We start from the raw sequence: 23115 nt of genomic DNA, 5'->3' as shown, positions 1-23115 counted from the left end.
TAAACAAATTTTATAATAAATCTTATTTCATAAATTAAGTTTACTTATAATGAATTATATCTCTCTACACTATATACATTTGGTTTTCAAATGTGCACATATACGTACATACATTTCAATGCAAACATGGAATTCTCTTCTAAAATTTGACAAAATGAATATAAAAGCTAAGATGTAACTCTTGGAAACTCTACCCTGTTTTTCCTTTCTAATTATATGCAAATAGGAACTAGGAGAAGAAATTTGGGGAATCTTAGTTGACAATATTTAGAAAATTGTATAAGATATGAGCACAAACGAAACTTAAATCAGAGTACATGACATGAAGTATGCGGAATGCTGGCAGAAAGTTTCTGAGTTTTAAATCCTAGGGGGTTGTGTCTCTTATAAAAATTGATAAGAACTTATAATTCCAGGCAATTTTCTTAGACTGTAATTTATTACTTTTCTTTTAATCAAAATGCACTAAATCTTAGCAAGTAAAAAGCTGGCTTGTAGTTAGTTATTTATATGGATGTGTGTGGCTGTATTCTCAAAAAATACATGTTTTGTATTTATCCTTGACGTTGTTTGAAAAATTACTCACTCTTTGGAGAGTGGTGTCCTTGAACCCACATGGTGAGGCCATTTAAGACCCAGTCTCTAAGGACTTATCTTTGAAACCCATACATAGTATACTCAGTTGATCAAATAATTTTCTAATCAGAATTGGAAAAAAAAACATGTTGATGCTGACTTTGCTAGGATTAAACGTTTGGTTCCTGAAAAATTAGTTGTTTTAAATGTGAGATTCTTAAAACAGTAAGCCTACCTTTGGAGAAATGGAAAGAGTAATGATAATAAAATAAACCACCCAAAAAAACACCAAAAAAAAAAAAACCCTTGTCTTCTCTGGAGTGTGCTAATGATCCCATGTCTGCTACTGATTGCTTTTCTTTTCCCATCAACAGAAAAAGTAAGTCATCATGAGATTGAGGTCTAGGGCATCCTATGCTGCCAGAATAGATTTCTTCATATGAGTCATGGTGTGGAGTCCAGTCAAAAAGTTTGGGGGACTTTGAAGGTCATCTAGTTCATGGCTATCTACTTTCTTCATTCCCAAAAATAAATTCCCCCTGATAGGAGATAATTTATCCCAATCTTATTGTCTTCCCAGAAAATGAGGTGCCCTTCCTTGGCAACCTACTGCAAATTTGGGCAGACCTCACTTTCTTTATAACTCCTACCCCAGTATAAATCCATGGTGTTTATTTACATTTCAAAATGCCACATATTTATTAGAAAAGTAGTCATTATATCATCAGCTTGAATATTGTCTCCTCTAGACAGAATATACTTTATTCCTTTGTTGTCTCCTCAAAGGCTATGTTTCCCTAAATTAGTTTTCTTTCCTTCCAGCCAAGGTTCTGCACTTTGTTATAATTAATACTATTGCTAAATAATTGTGCTGGGTGAAGATGCTGAGTGCAGTGCTGATGCTGATAGATGGATCAGGAGGAATGAGTTCCAAATCTATTTTTTCCATGAGTTTTCCTGTGTGTGTGTGTTATGTGTGTGTGTGTGTGTGTGTGTGTGTGTGTGTGTGATCAATGACTGTTTATCAGACAACTGACCATATTCTACTGACTCTGTTCAAGGAAGCAATGCCTTTTCTATGAAAAGCAAAATGGCCCATGTAGACATTATATTTTTAATGACTACCAAATACCATATTATAATGTATCAAAGCATTGTATGTCACAACTTATCTAATAAGTTTAATTTAACTAGTCATGTTGTTAAGAAACAAAAAGTAATTGCTGATTGTATCAGTCCGTTTTCACACTGCTAATAAAGACATACCCTAGACTGGGCAATTTACAAAAGAAAGAGGTTTGATGGGCTTACAGTTTCATGTGGCTGGGAGCCCTCACTATCATGGCGGAAGGCAAAAGGCACTTCTTACGTGGGGCAGCAAGAGAGAGATCTTATGCGAGGAAACTCCCATTTTTAAAGCCATCAGATTTCATGAGACTTATTCACTATCATAAGAACAGCACTGGGAAGACCTGCCCCATGCTTCAATTACCTCCCACCGGGTTCCTCCCATGACACATGGGAATCGTGAGAGTTACAATTCAAGATGAGATTTGGGTGGGGACACAGCCAAACCATATCACTAATAGAGAGGAAAACTATCATTGTGTGGGGGAAAAGGGTTTTGGAATTGAAAGAACAAGGTTGTAGCCTGGACATATGATTTTGAGGAAGACTTTACTCACATACACACACACACACACATACACACACTCCACATTCTCCCTAAACATTTAATGTGCACCTATCATGTGCCATGAGTTTTTCTGGGGAAAAACATATTTGATGTTATAAACCTATTCTAATCCTTGCAGCAGCCCTATAAGGTCACTGTTATTAATATTACTGTTCTCATTTTGCACAAAATGGCGCTAAGAATTAGAGAAGTTAGATACCTTTCCCAATGTCACATGACTAGTATGTGTTGAAGGCAGGGGGTCACAGCATCGTCCTCTATCCAAAACTCATTCCACTACATCAAAGAAACCACCAGAGATACTCTTGTAAAATTAGAAATATGAATTCAATGACTAATGCACTCCTCTTTGATCCTTTTTAGCTCAATTTTCTACTTTTGTGGGACAAAATACTGGAAACTCCTCTTTCCCCATTAGACCAATTCACAATCGTTTCAACTAGTTTGTACTTATGTGTATGCAGATAGTTGGAGTGCTACATGAAAGAATGAACAAGGTGTGATACTGAGACAGCTTTTCCCACGAACCTACATTTCTGAAAATATTTAATAATACAATTTCCATATTCCTCTCAGTCTAAATATATATGTAGGCTACTCTTCATTATCTTAAATATGTATATTCCGTGGTTTACAGATGTGAATAGAATACCCTTTACCACTTAATTCCTTTTCCTGAATCAACCCATAAGACACATCCTGGTGAAATACAATTTTCTGCTGTCTGTAGACTGAGGAGGGTGCTTCTGTTACCTTAATTACTGCATTGCCAGTAAATCAAAGTAATTTAAAGAAGACCAGCCTTGCAGTCATGCCATTGCAGAGTACCAGATTAGTGGTGCTGCAATTACACCACAAATAATGTGGTAGACATTAGAAATAGATGGCTGCTTTTGCTCAGCGAATTAATAATTCTCAGATGTCTACTTTTTAATTTCCTGTACATTTCATATCAACATTTTGTCCCCGTTAACAGTATTCTTTCACCACATTTTTCATGTCTTTTTCAATAACATGACCCTTATGTTTGTCTTTTAACTGTGGGGTTCACATTGTTCTCGATCCACCCTTTAATTGTATTGGTGACCAGTGCTTTCACTGCATGATTTATTTAGCGTGTATTTGGCATGAACCCGAGTTGACTCAGTTTAGGTAAAAAAGACTTGCTACAAAATGGACCTTGTCATTTTAATCTCTCTAAGAACAGTTTTATTATCTGCTATTTCATTTTGTGGTTAGTGCCACCGAAAACGTTATTTTGTGTTCAAAGGGGCTTTGCTCATCCCTCCCATATGAGGCATGAACGATGGTGCTCTAGCTCACATTCTGTATTTTTCCTTCAAGCTTTTCTCATGCCATCCATCTTCTTCTTCATATCCTCCCTGATTTCTCCTTTCTATAATAAATAGCTTTCCCAGGATTGTGCTACCAAGAAAATATCCATTTCCAAGTGATTTAAGAAGGTCTATATATTCTTTCTGTAACATTTCTATTAGAATTGCAGTAATTTTTTTATGTGGAAAATTGTTATGTAGGTAATCAGAAAAGTACTCCCCCTTGCCTTTATGTTTTACTTTTTCCTATAAAGCTTGCACACTCCAGCTCATATGATAGGAAATTTGTGTAGTTTCTTCCAGTTTGGAAAATACTTCCACTTACTTTAACATATGTAATTCCCTTTACAACACTTCCAGGATGACAAGAATGGGCTGCTACCCTCATATTTAAATGAGGAAACAGATTCAGAGAGGTAAATGAATTGTTAATTTTAATTTTTAAATGTTTAATTTTGTGAAGTTAATTACTGGATAGTCACATTTTTAAAACTCCCTATTTGTGTATATCGATACTGAGGATAACTGGAAGGTCATAGCATAAACTCTAATGCATGATATTTGGGTGCATATTTTTAAAAATGAGCTAGTTTAAATCTAGGGTCATATAACAAGTAAACGGCAGAGTGGAAATTCTGGTGTGATTTCAAATGTAGACTTGTTTTTTGGGGGGGGATTTGTTTGTTTGTTTGTTTTGCATGCTATATCAACAAATATTGCTGACCAAAATGATTTTCCATGTTGAATTGCAAGCAGACATTGAAACCTGGCTTCATATCAAAGTAAAACAATCCTGTATTTCATTATATAATATAACTTTTCAATAATATTATGTAAAACTAAAAGAGAAAAATCATTAAACAGTGTTATTAATCATGAGTCCTAGGTCCTCTTCAGAGTCATTCAGGACTCGAGACAATAGTCTGTTTTTATTTTACCATTTTTTACCAAGGTATAGTATCTTTTGCAGTCTGGTAATATTAGAGGCTGTAGCATGTACATGACAAATGTCTATGGAATATAAGCTTTCATAATGCCATTTTATGGGGCAGCTTCCCTGGAAGATAGTTAACTGCTATTGGTTGCTAGAGTTATAGCATTGCATTTAAGGATTGAGTGTGAATTTGAAAATGTTTTGGAAGCTCCCTTAATTCAAAGTCAACTTTATATGTTTTAAAATAGATTCTACAGTCCACTAATCTAAAACACAAACTATATAGCCTATAATGAAAATAAAATGAATATTCAGTATGGTGTTTAATTTTTTTAAGTTAATTATTCTGTAGTCACATCTTTTCAACTCCCTTTTTCTTTATATCAATGTTGGGGACAACTGGAAGATCATATAATATGCTCTAATGCCTGATGTTTGAATGCATATGTTTACAAATGAGATAGGTTAGATCTCAGTAAATACATTTAATGATACAATTATTATTGCTGGCACTTTATTAGCACCGCACTGTAACCAACTGAGCTACCCAGCTTTACTACCGCCACTTTAAATAAGTGGACTTTTAAATATTACAGGGATCTTTATTTCTCTCAATACAGAGGGGGAGAGATAACTGAAAATTAATGAAGAATAGAAAATATACCTCCATGTATAATGTTTATAACAATTGTTTCTCTCAACGGATATTGAGTAAACTAACTTCAGCTTTCATTTCAACAGTTTAACAGACTTTGGGCATATACTAATATGTAGCAGGCCCCGAGGATACAAAGACAAATCAACTGCTCAGCACCACAAAAACACACTCATTCTGATGCAATTGCTCTGTGTAAAGAAGGAGGTATGTGAAAAATTACTGGGGAAGAACCAGTAGAGTACAAGGACTCTTTCTGACTGTATTTTTTTTTTCTTATTTTTATTTGTTGAAACAGAGTCTCACTCTGTCGCCCAGGCTGGAGCACAGTGGCACAATCTCAGCTCACTGCAACCTCCGCCTCCTGAGTTCAAGAAATTCTCATGCCTCAGCCTCCTGAGTATCTGGGATTACAGGCCTGTGCCATCATGCCCGGCTACTTTTTGTATTTCTAGTAGAGACAGGGTTCCACCACGTTGGCCAGGCTGATCTCAAACTCTTGACCTCAAGTGATCCGCCCTCCCTCAGCCTTCTAAAGTGCTGGGATTACAGGCTTGAGCCACCGCTCCCAACCTAGTTACCGTACCCAGCCTCTTTCTGACTGTATTAAAAGTGACTTGAGGTATCACATGAAAGAAAGTGGCATGTGATGAAAGCTAAAGGATGATCAAGAAGAACAAATCTCAGAAAAGCATGGAAAGAAAATTAGATTTGGGTATCCTAAAGTTTATACAAGTTTAGTTTTTTACCCATCAGGGTATTAGCTCTTTTTTTGTCAAATGAGAATATAAAAGTATGTTCAGTGTATTCAAAGTAAAAATAATCATCTTAGTGCAAGATCTAGGTATTTGCAACTCTTGATGGTTTTATGAGTAATTATCATGATCTGTAGCAACTCAGGGAAACAAAGGAATCCTATAAGAATCTTGGTTCTCACTTCAGCAGAAGAGAATGTGTGTACTGAGGCATTAATTTTTCTTTGGTTTGCTATTTTTCATTATTGATGTAGTTGAAGGCCAAATAAGTTATTATAGGTGATGACAATTATTAGCCACAGTTCAGTTTGGTTCAAGCTTCTATTGCTGAATCATCATTTCCAAGGGAATACTTCAACATGAGTTCCGGGGTTGGGAGCTACCATTGCATTTTCTTTCCTCATTGCATACATCTTCCTGTGAGTTTACCAAGGCAGGCCTTCGGGTGTAAGTTTGTAGCAATGTCATTTGTAACAAGAAGGTTGTGGGGGTTGCGGAAACATTGTAAAACACATGTGTAAAAAAAATGCTGCCTCATAAGAATTTTACTGTTTATTTGCTTGGATCTTCACTACAATAGTCAGGAAGAGGATTCCTCACTGTAATAATCCTGATATATTCTTTCATTGGAGAGCTAATGAAGAAAACAAAATAAATTATTGGAGAATGATAACCCAGACAATCCAGTGAGATAAAATTTAAAATGTATACATTGTTATTATATTTAACAAGGAAAAATAGATGCAAAAGGTGCAGGAGAATGTTCAATAGCATTCTGATATTAACTTCCAGCTCCTGGTGAACATGCAAAAAAAACTTGCTTTAAATATGGCTATATGGAGGTTGCAGTAAGCCAAGATCATACCACTGCACTCTAGCCTGGGTGACAGAGTGAGACTCTGTCTCAAAAAAAAAAAAAAAAAAATATATATATATATATATATGTATATATATATATATATATATATATATATATATATGGCTACCTTAGAGTCTCAATTTTGATCCAGGATGGCATTGCCCTTCTTCCACTGATGCTTTCATGTATCCAGTACTAATACCATGCCATTCTTATCTAAACTTTGTTTTAAATATGGCTCATATTTCTTTTTATTAACTATGTCACATAAGCCTTCAAATTGCTTGATGATGCTTACTCCTGGGCCCAGGAATGAGTCTTCTTTCTCAGTCTGCGTGGCGCTCTGTGCTTTGCGTGAAGAGGCCACGGAAAGACCGCTGCTTTGCCTGGTCTCTGTCTCCAGTGTGTTGCCTGAAGCTCCATTTGGTGAACTAGTTGGTAACTTTCTTTTGTGGCCTCGACTGACAATGGCTTGCCCCTCACTGCTCCTAGACAGATGTTACAACCAGTGCCATTTATGGACACCGTATTGGCCCATTCTTGCATTGCTATAAAGAAACACCAGAGGCTAGGCAATTCATTAAAAAAAAAAAAAAAAAAAAAAAAGAGATTTAATTTTGGCTCACAGTTCTGCGGGCTATACACAAAGCAAAGTGGTGGAATCGGCTTCCCATGAGGGCTTCCAAGAAGCTTCCAATCATGATGGAAAGCAAAAGGGGAGCCAGCAGATCACATGGCAAGAGAAGGAGCCAGAGAGAGTAGAGGGAAGTCCTAGATTCTTTTTTAGTTTTTTTTCTTTGAGACAAGGTCTTGCTCTGTTGCCCAGGCTGTAGTGCAGTGGGTGGACCTCGGCTCATTGCAGCCTCCTGGGAGATCCCTCTACCTCAGCCTTCCAAGTAGCTGGGACTACAGATGAGCACCACACCCAGCTAATTTTTTGTATTTTTTGTAGAGATGGGATTTTGCCATGATTCCCAGGCTGGTCTTGAACTCCTGTACTCAAGTGATCCACCTGCCCCTGCCTTTTAAAGAGCTGGGATTACAGATGTATTTAAAGTTCTTTTAAACAACCAGATCTCTTGTGAACCAATTGAGCAAAAACTCACTTATCACCAAGGAGATGCTGCTAAGCTATTCATAAGGGATCTGCCCCCATGATTCATATCTCCCACTAGGTCCCACCTCCAATATTGGAGAATACATTTCAGTGTGATATTCAGAGGGGGCAAACAACCAAACCATATCAGATGCCACACCGTAAGCATGTACCTGCTATGAGAATCTCATGATTTCTCTTTCAATCCACTTAATGCCCACTAGTTGCTGAACACCAAAGGAATAGATAAACATTGATACTGCCTTACATTGCGATTCAAGGCAGTGCAAACCAGGATAAGATACCTGACAAAGATGAAGTGAGAGCTTATTCACCATCTCTAGTTATCAGTCATTTGTTTGCATCCTTAATTTTCAAAATATAAATAGCAGAGTTTCTCAGACCCAGGAAAATGTGCTTTGCACAAAAGCTGCAGCAGACTCTTTGCTGGCCTGATGTCTTCAGCCTTTTTCATCCACTTGGGTTTCTTCCCCTAGAATAATAAGTATTCTCTAAATAGTTAATTTTAAGTGCAATATCTGTTTTATGCCCCCAAGAACCCAATATCCAGTAGTGGCTTACATAATTTAATGCAAAGAAGGTGTGCCTTTCTTGATATTCCTCGGTTACTTTAACTTCATTCTCAAAAACGCCTGGCATATACATAATTTCTAATTACTATGGTAAGTTTCTGTTTTTCCTCATGCTGAACAATCCATCAAGCTGTCTTTCATTCTTGCCCCAATACTGCAATGGTGATGCTTTATTAACTCTGTCCATTTTCTGTCATAGTTCACATGCTTGCCTTTAAAAAAGACATGTTTACATGAATATATTCTCGAGAAAAAATTCCAGACAGTGCAGAATTATACAAAACAAAACATTTAAGCCTCTCTTTACTTCCTTTCCAACTCAGTCTCTTCCTAGGACTAACCATTTTCAATAGTTTGGAATATATTTTTCCAGGCATCCTTCTATATATTTACATATATACATATGTATGCAGTATGGAAGCTACAGATACATTAATTTACATAACCATATGTATTGTTCTGTGATGTACTTTATTCATTTAGCCATATGTCTGATAGGTGATTATATGATAATGCCTACATTTCTACTTTATGTTTTTTTTTTCCTTTTTAACATTCTCAAAGTATTCCATAATATAGAGAAACCATACATTTAGCCACTCTCCTACTGTAGGACCTTTAGTTGAGTTCACATATTTTACCACTTAAATGGCAAAGCAGTGAGCATCCTTGTCAGCATATGTTGATATTACGTGTGATGACTTCTCAAGATTAAATTGTTACAGTTAGAATTACTGTGCCAAAAAAATTACATAATTCTAATTTTGATACATATTGCACGTTATCTTCCAAGTAGACTTTACCAATTTACACACCAATCACCAGTTTCAACATTTGATATATTAGTAATTATTTTTCCAACCTTGTGAATGAACATTTATCTCATTTTCATGTGCATTTTCCTTATTGTTTCTAAGGTTGAGTTCTTTTCATTTGTTTTTGGACATTTAATTTATTACGTTAAGAATTCCCTGATAATACATTATGTTCATGCTTTTTTTGTTGATTTGTTTATCTATTTAATAAAACAATTTACACATCCCAGATAGTAATCCTTTTTGTATACCGCTAATTTATTGGTGACTCCCAATATTAAGTAGTATACACCTGTTGCTTATTTTTATATATCTTCTTTTTATAAGTGGATATTAAGCTCCATTAGTTCTTGTTTCATATCTTTTTTTTACTGTCCCCAGTACCCAGGATAGTCACAATAAATAGGCACTTAATATTGATTGTCAATTGAGGAGGGAGACTACAACTGCAAAATTAAGACAAGGATCAGCAGGAATGTGTTGCTGGCTCCAGTCTCAAGGCTCAAGGCCAGGAGTGACAAAGTCAGCTTTGGCTTCTCAGATCAGCTATCAATCCTGAAGGTGTAAAACCAGAAGATGAAAGAGACCTGTATACCCTGAGATGTGACCACTCATTTTTCTCTGTTCAGTCATTCACTTCTGAGTTTGTTATTATACACATTCATTCATCAAGTGATGTGTTTATATTGTTTATCTTCACTAACTTATTTAGCTCTTTCCATGAAAATCCACGTGGAAAGTTGGCTTAAGCCAAAATATATTCAAAGGCTTCTGTCTTGAAGTTATGTCCTAAATGTTACTCTACAAGGCTGTATGCAAAAGCCAACTAAAACATTTAGACATATTTCATTTGACAAATCGCTTGTGTTCCATAGTTTATTCTTAATTCAGCCTTTATTTAATAAAAATCTCTTCCACATACATATTTATAAGCACATGGAATTATGCAGATTTTGCTTGTAGATGTAAACATTTTTAAGTGAACAGAGGTGCTAGTTTTCTCAGGAAGAAAGGATATGTTCACAATTCAAGCAAAATACAGCAGACTTTTTTTGTATTTCTCCATTTCTCTCACTCCCAATTAACATATATGTTTCATTTCTGAATGCTTTTATTCACTTACTTGCCACATTCTTAGGTAACACCCATTGTGTTCCATCTCTAGTTAAGGATGTACGGTTTGTGATTTGGAAGAATATGGTTTTCTCTAAATAATATTTTAAAAGCCTTGAGTTAGTTTTTAATCAGTATTATCATGCGGGTAGCGGGGAAAACTGTCTTTCACTCATTCTGTACATATAATCCTAAAACAGCTCATTTTCTTTTCTTTCTTTTCTTTTCTTTTTTGCAGGGTTGAGGTGCTTTGGGAATGAATGGGAGTGAGTCTTTCTCTAAAAGCTTACTTGATGGTGTGTGTGTGTGTGTGTGCGTTTCACTGTAGTTCTGACTATATGTTGTGCAGTCAAATCCAAATTCACTTTTTTTAGTCCTCTTTAAATCCTTAGGGATAGCTTCAACTGTCAGTATAATAAAATGGTCATTTTACAATCATAATAACCACCACTATAATTAACTAATTAAATGTTTTAGAATATCTCTACTGTCAATGAGAAATTTTACTGACAGGAAAAATCAATGGTCCAGTCAAATGTTTCTGGATAACTCTTGTAGCTGAAATGGGTCGCTACAATCATACCACTAAAATCCTGTCAATAGTCTAAAAAGGTAAATAACCAATTTAAGAATTTCATACAAATATATAAAAAAATTAGCTATATATCTCTTTTGTATATGTTATATGATAACTACATTTTTATATAGTGGATATATGCTTTACAATATTTATAATAAATGTGAGATTAAAGCACAGTCATATTTTCTAAAATTTTATAAGAGAAGTATTGAAATATGTGGGTGGAACAATAGATTAAGAAGTCTTTAGTTTTAGTGCCTATTGCCACAGGCTACTTTGGTAAATTAAAAGAAATGTCACTCATCTTTTCTAGGCATCTGTTTTTTTCATCTACAAAAAAATGGGCTTGAAATTGGCAATATTCTAAAATCCCTTCTAGCTGCTAAATTCTATAAAAGAGTATAATTTTTCTATTTTAAATGATTATGAAGGTTTATAGTTTTTATAGCTTTGGTTTTATAACATTTTGTTGGTCATATTTGTGATTTATTCAATGTCAAGTCCTGCTCAGGAATACAGTTCCCCAATTACAACATTATTTCTATGGAAAGAGAACAATACGTTTTAAGAAGAGCCTTTTTTGATAGAATTTATATGAGCACATTATATTAGAAATGATGACTGCCTGTGTTTGCTAGTGTATTTTAGTTTCTCTCAGAGCTAATTTTCCCAATGGGCTTGTTTGTTTTCTAAATACTGTTTATGCTGAGACTAAGTTAAAATAAAAAAAAAAAGCATTGCTTTGTGGGAAATAATTACTCACATATAGTGATTTTAGCCAAAGCCCTATAGTTAATCTCCGTAGAGTCAAGATCAAAGGGCTTAAATTCTTGGTGTTCTTTTCCTAAATGGAACATAGCAAGAATTTTATACCACTTTGTACTATGCTAATCCAAGAACATTAGCACATGTGGTTAATTTTACTTTGGATTGCTTAATTTTTATAGTTTTACCTTCAACAGTCCTTTAATGTAGTTTGAGTGTGCATGTGAATATTCATAAAAATAAGTATATGTTTAATGAGTACAGAGTTTCTGTTTGTGATTATGAAAAGTTCTGGAAATGGATATTGGTGATAGTTGCACAACACTGTGAATGTACTTAATGCTACTGAATAGTATACTTAAAATGGTTACAATAGTAAATTTTATGTATATTTTAATCACAATAAAAAATAAGCATAGAAAGGCTATTAAATTAATTATTTCTGAAGTCATATTGGTAGATTCAGAGGAAAACACTTTCCTGGGAAAGAAATAATCAGAAAATATTTCGCACTGTAACTTGAGGCTAACTTTTTCTATGCTGAATGCTAGATGTGTAACCTATCCCCAAGCAAGTCTGCTGTAATAATGATTTGAAAGTAATGTCTCTGTCTCAAGGGTGTGATGACCTCTGTGGGTCTATTAATTTCATATCCATATATATGTTTATAGTTCTTTCCTTATAACCAGAATATTCACCTCTGTCATTTTGATGATATGGATGTGAATGGAATACACAATTACAGTTGCTAAAGCAAGAACAGACTAAGTCAGAGAGAGAGCTCCCATCCCCACAGATTTGAAAAGCTTTCTCCTTTGAGTTATTATGTATTATGCAGTTTTTCTGTGTTTACAAGAGGCTAATTGTCATCTTATTCTCAGGGTGGGCAAAGGCAATATCAAAGAAGGGATACAGAGAAATATCCAAAATACCATTCAGGTGGAAATTTCCGAATTTGACGATGAATGTCAGTTTGATATTGCAGAAAATGTCAAAATCATAAACAGATTTGATCTTCATTAAATCCAGAACATATTTGGAAGTTAATAGTTTAGGCTATAATCCTACATTATGGCATGGAAAAAATAATGGTCCTGCCCCAGAGAATGAGTTTTATACTTTTTTTTTTTGGTTCTTGTAGCACTTAACACAATACATTCTCAAAGTAGTCTGTGTGTAAATATTTCATGATTCAGACTAATTGGCACAGTTCTAGACTACTTTGAATTACTTTGATCAATTTTTATGTCATGGTTGACCACTGACTCTCTGGCTCCATTCAGTTCTTCATTCTACATTATATGCCAACCCCATTTGGTATTATGTTGAATTATAAAATAAAAAATTTAAAAATATGTTTAAAAACTTTCTCTATCACATGCAGCTTCTTTGTAGTTAGAAAGTGTGTGTACAGAGGATAACTGCAAACTAAAATTTGTATTTGTGTGAAAAATAGAATAGTATAGCACTGACTTTTCTCTCATCTGTCGATATGCCTCCTGGAAATGTTCAGGATATAGAAACAATGTCATAGACTACGTTTTGCCAGATAATACTTCACTGACAGACTAAAATGCATTCTGTTACTCTCTGTCTAGCATCTATGCATTTCATTAAGAACTAAAGAAAATAATGACACAAGCCAGATGTCTAGGTTGGGTGGGGAATTGGAAATATCGATTTGCTAATATTAAGAGTTTTAAGTGCTAAGAATCTTTATAAACATTAGATAAATTATTATATGAGTTTTTTAATATACATTTTAAAATGTATACAATCATGCCTGTTACCCCAGCACTTTGGGAGGCCGAGGTGGGTGGATTGCTTGAGTCCAAAACTTTAAGCCCAGCCTGAGCAACATGGCAAAACTCCATCTCTACAAAAAATACAAAAATTATCTGGGTATGGTTATGTATACCTGTGGTCCCACCCAACTACTGGGGAAGCTGAGGTGGGAGGATTGCTTGAGCCCAGGCTCAAGCTGCAGCGAGCTTGCAGTGAGCCATGATTGTGCCCCTGCATTCCAGTCTGTCTGGGTGACAGAGTGAAACCCTGTCTAAAAAAAAAGAAATAAAAAAAATTGGTAAAATTTCCTAAAACTTACATTATATCTTGATAATTATAGCCTTTCTAAATGTTAAAAAAATTTCAACAAATTTAGTTTAAAGATCTAATTGGCTTTACTGGTGATCTGTGAATCCGGCAGCATCCCATCAAAGATGTGGAAAAGCTGCTTTAATAAGCAGAGCAAAGAAGTTGGGCTTTATAGGCAGAAAACGGCTGAAGAAGCAGGAACAAGGAACAAAAAAGCAGATTGGTCATTACAAAGTAACTTTCCTTACAGGGTTAAAAAAGAGGAACTTCCTCTGTTTTACCAGCTGGCTCAGGTAAACCAGGCCCCTTCTGATTGATTGCTGTGAATTTCCTTTTTTTTTTTTTTTTTTTTTTTGGTAAACTGGTTCATTTTAAAGTTCATTTTGATTACATGGAACCTAGCACAAGTTACTGCATTCTAGTTTGTCCAGTCTGGTCTGTTGGACCTAGTGCGTGAGCTCAGTTCACACAATGATCTCCTACAATTTTCATATAATATAGATAATATAAAAACTGTCATATGATAGGTATGATATGGTTTGGCTGTGTCCCCACCCAAATCTAATCTTGAACTGTAGTTCCCATAATCCCCACATGTCATGGAAGAGACCCAGTGGGAGGTAATTGAATCATAAGGGCAGTTACCCTCATGCTGTTCTCATGATAGTGAGTGAGTGAGTTCTCACAAGATCTGATGGGGTTATAAGGAGCTTTTCCCATTTTTGCTGGGCATTTCTCCTTCCTCCCATCATGTAAAGAGGGACGTGTTTGCTTCCCCTTCTGCCATGATTGTAAGTTTCCTGAGGCCTCCCTAGCCATGGAGAACTGTGAGTCAAACCTCTTTCCTTTGTAAATTACCCAGTCTCAGGCAGTCGTTTATAGCAGCATGAGAACAGACTAATGCAATAGGAGATGATTACAATATACTAGTGAGCATCAGTGAAAAGGAGAGTACTGTAATATGTTTCTTAAAGAAGAAAAAATAAACTGTAAAGGTGGAGGAAAGTAAGGCATAATTAGAAAAAAATTAAGAAGAAGCTCAAGAGCATCCCAAAAGGATAATGCAATATGCACAATTGATAGTTAGATAAAGAAACGATGAGTGATTCAAACATGACTTAAGACATTGATTTCAACACCCCCTGTGCATATTCTTGCAAAGAAATTTCTAACCAACTACAGATGCTCCTCTATTTAGGATGGGATTACATCTTGATAAACTCACCGTGAAGCTGAAAATTTGAGAAGTCAAACCATTGAAAGTCAGGGATCATCTGTCGTGACTTTTTCTACTTTTTTTGTTACAGCATTACTCACTATAGCTTTTAAATTATATTCTATTTGATCAGCCTGGGAAAGGGGAAGGGGGAAATCTTTGCTATATCAGAATGAAACAAATTTTAAAAACCTTCATGAAAGACTGAGTTGGAATTGAAATAAAAACTGGTAGTTCAAGATGTAAAGAAGTTCTGAACGTGACAGTTAAAGCCAGTTAAAGAATTCCCTGTGAGGACTTTTGTCTGGGAGTTTGATTTTATCCCCGCAGCTTTGCTTAAGAGATTTCCTGTTCCTTTATACTAGTGACTTAGTATTGTTTTTTCCAGCCGTTTCATTCTTTTTACCTTTGCCTTGAGCACTGTAGAAATCAATATAGTAGGCACTCTCTGTTCTGTGCCCAACACCTGTAGTTTCCTGTGTGTGATGGTTTGAGATTCTGTAGATACTACTTAATCCGATAGCTGGTGTGGCCTATTTGTCCAATAAAACATTTTCCACAGTGGCAGGGAACGTTAAGCTACTTCTGTGGGTGGTAGAATATTGCCTTTTGTTAGCTATAGGGGGTGAGGGACCTTGGATGAGGTTAGAACATTATTTTTATTTTTGTGGGTGCTTTTGAAGATTGTATTGATCCAACTTATGAATGCCTTGACATGGGGTGGGACTGACTGCTCTTCTCTCATGCCTGATCTCTCAGCTTGTTAGTGACTTCACTCTTGGTGGGAACAGAGGATTTAATCAAATAGTTGGCTGGGTATCTATTCTCTGCTAGGGTCATAAGAAGAATATGGATTGTCTATAAGAAGAAAGAGGATTCTGCTATAGCCTCGGTTTGATATATTAACCTCAGATTCAGTCCTCTCAGTGTGAAGTCCAATTCCCAAAATGGTTGGTTAAACAACCCCAAGTTACATTTTGAGTTAAATGCTGGAAATACCAACCTCATACAATTAGTGAAAGGTGGAAAGGGTGAAGGCAGTGTATTTGGAAACTGTTTTCAGGGCAAGTATCACTCGGAATGGATATTTTAAAAAGCAACACTGCTTATATAATTTCGTATCTTTTTATTGTATTCAACATGTATTTATAAAGTATCCTAGGCACCAGGATTAAAGCCGTGGTGGTAGATTTGTGCAAGGGTCAGGATACAAGTGACCCTTACCTCAAGAGTTTAATACTTAAGAAATAAGACAACCAAACAGCTCATTTGACGTGTTATAAAGAAGTGCAGGCAACTAATTTAGTGTAGGGGGGTTCAGCTCTTTATTAAAAGGCAATGTTTAAACAGGGAAATATAGAGATGGTAGAATTTCAAGTAGCTTACTGTATTTTGATTTGATGGTTTCTCACCATCTTCCTTGTACCCCTCCTTACTTTTTCCCCTTTAGAAATGACTACTGTAGTAAGTGGATGGTAAAAATGTCACTGGGCATTTAAAATATTAGCAAACTGTAAACCTTGCTTTTCCAAAGACCCACAGGCATATTAAGAGTTATTAGTCATAGTAAGTTTGAAAAAAAATAGCCCTTAGAGATCTGGCTTTGTCTCATATGGAGTGTGATCTTTGGACATTATGATTCTCATGTATACGTGGAGATAATGCTTATACAGATTGGTTGTACAAATTAAAGGCAATAATGTATCTACATCCTCATACAACACTGGTTCAGCCTGGGCACAGTGGCTCACACCTGTATTTCTAGCACTTTGGAAGGCTGAGGCAGGAGGATCACTTGAGCTCAGGGGTTCAAGACCAGCCTGGGGCAAAATGATGAGACCTCATTTCTACAAAAAGTAAACAAAATTAGCTGGGTGTGGTGGCACGTACCTGTAGTCCGAGCTACTCAGGAGGCTTTGGTGGGAGGATTGCTTGAGCCCAGAGGTAGAGACTGCGGTGAGCTGAGATTGTGCCACTGCACTCCAGCCTGGGTGACACAGTGAGACCCTATTTCAAAAAAAAATTAGAAACTTGTTTATAACAGAAAATTATTATAGCTTCTGCCCTTCCCCTTCCACTGTAGGCAACCTTGCTTGAAGACTGACAGACATTTATCTTACCTCTTGTTCATCATGTTTACCATTCTTAAAACCCTGCTTCTTAAAATTTCATAGGTCACTCTGCAGCATAATTTTGTTAAAAGCATCAGCTCTTCCATCAAGAATTTTTTTTTTTTTACATCCTATTCATTGTTTACCCAGCATTAAGAAAGCGAGTACAGTTTGCTTTTGTAATGACTGACCAATAAGGAGACAGAAGTAAACTTAGGAAAAGAAGACTACTAATGAATTTTCTGAGACCTACCTTCTTTTTGAATCCAATACAATGTTTACCTTCATCTCTATTAATCCATCAAATCAAGCACAAAAGGAAATTGTACTCACAATTTGATTTTCATCATCTATTCTTACCAATCTCACAAGAAATATTAGAAAAGTAGCATTTGGTTGTTGGTGGTGTTACTCTGTAATGTAAAGTTTAGGTGAAGATTTATAAGTACAGCAAATCACAGGGTCCCAGAGTCCTACTCTCTGATCAGAGACCCTGTTGGCTCTTTTACCCAGCCACCTAACTGTGGATTATCTTTGAACCTTCAAAGTATGTCAAATTTTTCCAGATAGTATTAAAATTTATTTGTTAATAGAATTTATTTTTAGAGCAGTTTTAGGTTTACAGCAAAATTGAGCTTCATCTCCATTGATCCATCAAATCAATGAGTTCTTAACTCTCTAGTTTCTGACCTCCCCGACTCCCGACAGCCTCCCCTACTATCAACATCCTACACCAGGGTGATGCATTTGTTATAATCAATGAAACTATGTTGGTATAGCGTAATTATCCAAGGTTCACAGTTTACCTTTGGGTTCATTCTTGGTGTTGTACATCAACAGTCCCTAAACTTTTTGGCACCAGGAACCAGTTTCGTGGAAGACAATGTTTCCATGGACCAGGGGTGGAGGAGAATGGTTTCAGGATGATCCAAACGCATTATATTTATCATCAGATTCTCATAAGGAGTATGCAATCTAGATCCCTAGCATACGCAGTTCACAGTAGGGTTTGCACTCCTATGAGAATCTAATGCAGCAGCTGATCTGACAGGAGGTGGAACTCAGGCAGTGATGCTGGTTGGCCTGCAGCTTTTCTCCTGCTGTGCGGCCTACTTCCTAACAGGCCACAGAGAAGTACTGGTCTACTGCCGGGGGTTGGAGACACATACTATACATTGTATAGGTGTTGACAGATGTAAAATGATATTATCTTCCACTGTGTTATTATAGAGTAGTTTCACTGCCTAAAATCCTCTGTGCTCTGCCTACTTATTCCTCCCTTCCCCTTAACTCCTGGAAACCAATGATCTTTTTACTGTCTTCATAGTTTTGCTTTTCATAGAATGTCATAGCTGGAATCATCACTATGTAGCCTTTTCAGATTTGCTTCCCCCATTTAGTATTATGCACTTCAGTTTCTTCCATGTCTTTCAATGACTTGATAGCTGTTTCATTTTAGCACCGAAAAAGATTGCAATGACAGGATATACCACAATTTACTTATCCAGTCACCTCTGAAGAATATCTTGATTGCTTCTATATTTTGGCAATTGTAAATAAAACTGAGATAAACATTTTTGTTTAGGCTTTTGTGTGCACATAAGTTTTCAGCTATTTGTGTAACCTTCAAAGAGCAGAAATGTTGAATCATATGGTATGAATGTGTTTACTTTTGAGAAAATCTGGCAAACTGTCTTCCAAAGTGGCTGTATCCTTTTACATTCTCACCAACAATGAATTCTCAATATTGCTCCACATTCCTGTCTGCATTTAGTGTTGTCAATGTTACGGATTTTGGCCATTCTAATAGATGTTTAGTGGCAACTTATTACTGTTTTAATTTGCAGTTCCCTGATGATACATGATGTTGAGCATCTTTTCATATGCTATTTGCCATCTTCTTTGGTGACGTGTCTGTTTAGATCCTTTGCCCCTTTTTGAATCAGGTTGTTCATTTTCTTACTGTTGAGTTTCAAGAGTTTTTTGTATATTTTGTAAAATAGTCCTTTAGCAGATACATCTTTTGTAAATGTTTTCTCCCAGTCGGTGGCTTCTCATTCTCTTGACATTGTCTTTCACAGAGTAGCAGATTCTAATTTTAATGAAGTCCAGCTTATCAATTATTACATTCATAGTTTGTGTCTTTAGTGCTGTATCTCAAAAGTTACCTTCAAACCCTAGGTCACTTAGATTTTCTTCTATGTTACCTTCTAGGAGTTTCATAGTTTCGCATTTTACTTTTAGATCTGTGATCTATTTCAAGTTAACTTTTGTGATGGGTGTTAGGTCTGGGTCTAGATTTATATTTTAACATGTAAATTCCAATTGTCCCAGCATCAGTTGTTGAAAAACTATCTTTTCTCCATTGTATTGCCTTTGCTCCTTTGTCAAAAGTCAATTCATTGTATTTATGTGGATTTACTTCTGGGCTCTCTTATAATTTATTTTTGAGTGTTTGTTTCTTCATGTGCTGTAAGTTTTGTAAAGCAGTGTAGTATGTGTTTAAATCCCTGTATGTCTATAACCCCTTAATAGGGACTGGGTAAAGATTTGCAGTGTGAAATCTTCTCATAAAATTAGGGAGAATAATTAATTATCCCACAAAAAATATAAACAATATAAGGTTATGTTAAATATATTTTTAATGCTCTTGAAATATGCAATCTAAATATAGAATTCTCTAGATTATTTCAAACTACCTGATCATAAAACTCCCTTGCGGCAGTTTTAATCTTATAGGTTCCCAGTCAAAACCCAAAACTCTTCAAGAAAGAGTCCTGGGAAACAGTATCCTTAATAAAAATCCTAGGTGATTTATATGCTCAGTGAAGTTTAGGTAACACTGATGTCTATAAAAAGTAACTACAGAGTTTAAAATGTCTAACATCACATGTAAATGCATAATATATTTATTTTGTTTATTCATTCACTTATGTAGCATATATGCACTGATCTCTAACTGGATCACATACTATGCCTCGGAATAAAAAGGTAAATAAGGGTCTCTACCATCAAGAAGATTACATTCTTTCAGTAACAAATAAAAGGTTAAAATAAGTGGGCAAAATAGAAGCACCAAAGGAAGATTGTTTAGAAAAATTAGAAAAAAATGTACAGAGTAGATAATGTTTTCATAATATCCTTAGTATGCTTTTCATCTGACTTTCTTCTGACTTTTCATTGCCCTAATTAGAATGGATATATGATTCAACACATTTTTAAAAAAATCCATTATCTCAGGCAATTGAAATACCCTATCATTGAGTATAATATTAATTACCTCACTCAAGGTAACATTCCATGTTTGAATAATTACATACATTTTTGCTGAATCATGTTGGCATTATATTGGTGTCTTATTGAAGACTTCATCAGCTGAATAAATTCTCTGACTTAAAAAGTGCAAAGAAAAGACCCACAAACAACATTTTAATTTGAATTACTCTACCTTTAATTACTATAAACTAAATTTGCTACTAGGAGGAGAAGACATTATCTTTGTTTTAAATTTCAACCCTTTCATGAGTTACATTTGTAAAAATAAGATACGGAAAATGAATAATGCTAACATAAAGTTTGGTTTTGGAAATGGTGACTATATTTAAATTGTAAATCTGCTAATCTGTTGGCATATTTGGGCCTATATCTATCTATTTATAGATAGAGATAGATACATAGATAAAACTTATAAACAGGGAAATATATTTGCCAGCTATATTTTTAATATTCTTTTTTCCCAAGGCAATAATCTTCTAAATAGATATAAAAAAAGTATATATTAGCTATTCCAAACAAAGATAAACCACAGTTTTGTGGAAAGAATAACGTCAACATTCTAGTCCTCTTTTATTCAACCAGCTGTTGATACTTTTAGATGTTTTACTTAACCTCTCTGGGCATCATTCTCACCATGTATAAAATGTTAGCTGATGGTTAACATTTGTTTTACTTTAAAGTTCTATAATATACTTACTCAGGTTGTATAATATTCTGACTATGACTGGCTTGCAATAAAAATTTTGTTTGGATGAATAAAAAACAACTCGTACCCTACTAGCTGCCTTTAAAAGTTCTCAAATGAAGATTTACTTACTATGTGGATAACTTACTGTAGACTATATACATGTACAATTTACTAATTTTATTCCTTGCATGCCGTGTATATATTATGTACTGATCTTGTTTCTTTTCTTTTTTCTTTTTTGAGTTGGAGTTTTGCTCTGTTGCCAAGAACTAGAGTGCGGTGGTGCGATCTCTGCTCACTGCAACCTCTGCCTCCTGGGTTCAAGCAATTATCCTGCCTCAGCCTCCCAAGTAGCTGGGATTACAGGAACCTGCCACCGCGCCCGGCTAATTTTCGTATTTTTAGCAAAGACGGGGCTTCACCATCTTAGCCAGGCTGGTCTCAAACTCCTGACCTCGTGATCCACCCATCTCGGCTTCCCGAAGTGCTGGGATTACAGGCTTGAGCCACCCCGCTCTGCCCTAATCTTGTTTCTGTATGCATTAGAAGTCATAACATGTCTCTATGTTGCCCCGGTGAAGAGGGGATCAGAACTTTGTGGTATCATTTTGCTTGCTTGTTGCTCTACACCAAAGTGGGTGAAGTCTAAGGTAAAACCATGATCTGTTCAGGTAATATTGAGGGTATTTTCAGTGAGTGCATATAAGAACAAATTATAAAACCTATACCTTGAGAACAGTGGGGATTACTATCAAGAAATTAGAAAAGATAAAGGCAGCATTTAAGTATTGAGAAAAAGACAAAGGTGTAAATTATTTCATAAGAAAGCACTTCTTTGGAATTCTGCTTGGTCAAAATAGTAAGAAAGGAATCCTTAGGGTGTGGAGCATTATATACCATTGTCCACAAATAGTTGCTTATTTTTACCATCTTTACAACTGATTCATAACTCAACTGATTCATAACAAATAATGGCAAAACTCTGCAATTTATCTGATTGATTTTGAAGAACGTGGTTTCATTAATTCAGAATTTATTTGGATATGGCCAGTGCGAGTTAACACGAATGTTTTCTTTAAAAGGGATTTTTTTTTAAATTAAGTGATCACAGCTTTGAAGACAGATTTTAAAATGTGCCTTCTTAGATGGTTGGTAAAGCATCTTTAGAAAATGGGCACTTCCATTCATAATTGCTTTATCTTAGCCAATTCCAGCTGGACTTGCTGTAGTCTTCAAGGACAAGTTGATGTCATGCTGAACCATATGTGTTATGCTGATAATCAGCATCATTGGAACTGAAACTCTGCCATCTTTCTTTTGTGTGATTGACCTTGTTATTTTAAAGGTGGCAGGGATTGGGGGAGGAATTTGGCAAAGCATCCAAAAAATCAGAACACTTCATAGCTCAGCAGTTCATCCTAGACATTAAGGTCAGATCAGGTGCCAAATAACCTGACAAATTTGGAATGAGCAGCAGGACAGCTACCTAGAGAACATCAGAGGTTCACAATGTCACCCCAGCAGCACACAAAAAATAGGATAGTTACTAGCAACCCTTTGAATTATTTGGCTGATATTATTTGCAGAGACAATGAACTCTTCCACTTTACTTTCCAGAGAGAGTGTATGGATACATAGCATGTCAACAAAAATGGATTCTTACATAGTCCTGGAATAGTTAATGCAACCATTTGTATTGTGAATCACTTTACTGATGTGATAGCAAGAAGTTGAGGTTCAAAGGGCAGTTTCTAAGTAGACATATTGAAAGGTATGTAGCAGAAACCCATACTACCTGCTGATGTGCGAGTTCTAACAAGGAAGTTGAGTACAGTAATTGACATGAAAGTCACATAAATCAAAAAGAATCCATTTTCTCTTTATTCAACATTTTTTAAATGTACCCTTCTAAGGTCTATAAAGAAATATAAAAATTGGCAGCATGCTGTGATCTTCATA

The 23115-nt window shown here is 35.6% G+C and overlaps 1 protein-coding gene and 1 long non-coding RNA gene across 5 annotated transcripts in view; one reads left to right on the top strand and one right to left on the bottom strand.

Annotated features, from left to right (window-relative positions):
• LRP1B (LDL receptor related protein 1B) overlaps positions 1-23115 on the top strand; it is a 1899171-nt gene that overhangs the window by 490155 nt on the left and 1385901 nt on the right. The window lies entirely within an intron of this gene.
• LOC112132360 (uncharacterized) overlaps positions 1-23115 on the bottom strand; it is a 43993-nt gene that overhangs the window by 10089 nt on the left and 10789 nt on the right. The window contains exons 3-6 of one of the 4 annotated variants that reach the window (XR_008522763.2): positions 15488-17088; positions 8488-8710; positions 8211-8398; positions 6488-6584 (exon numbers count right to left, since the gene is read on the bottom strand). This is a non-coding gene — a long non-coding RNA (uncharacterized LOC112132360). Of the gene's footprint in view, positions 1-6487; positions 6585-8210; positions 8711-15487; positions 17089-23115 lie in introns of those variants that run through there. The other 3 variants (XR_008522762.2, XR_008522761.2, XR_002914164.3) reach the window with 3 other exon arrangements.

This window comes from Pongo abelii, chromosome 11, assembly GCF_028885655.2.
Source record: "Pongo abelii isolate AG06213 chromosome 11, NHGRI_mPonAbe1-v2.0_pri, whole genome shotgun sequence".
Taxonomy (NCBI): domain Eukaryota; kingdom Metazoa; phylum Chordata; class Mammalia; order Primates; family Hominidae; genus Pongo; species Pongo abelii.
The sequence above is the reverse complement of the archived record's forward strand: the minus strand, read 5'-3'. Positions and strand labels throughout refer to the sequence as shown.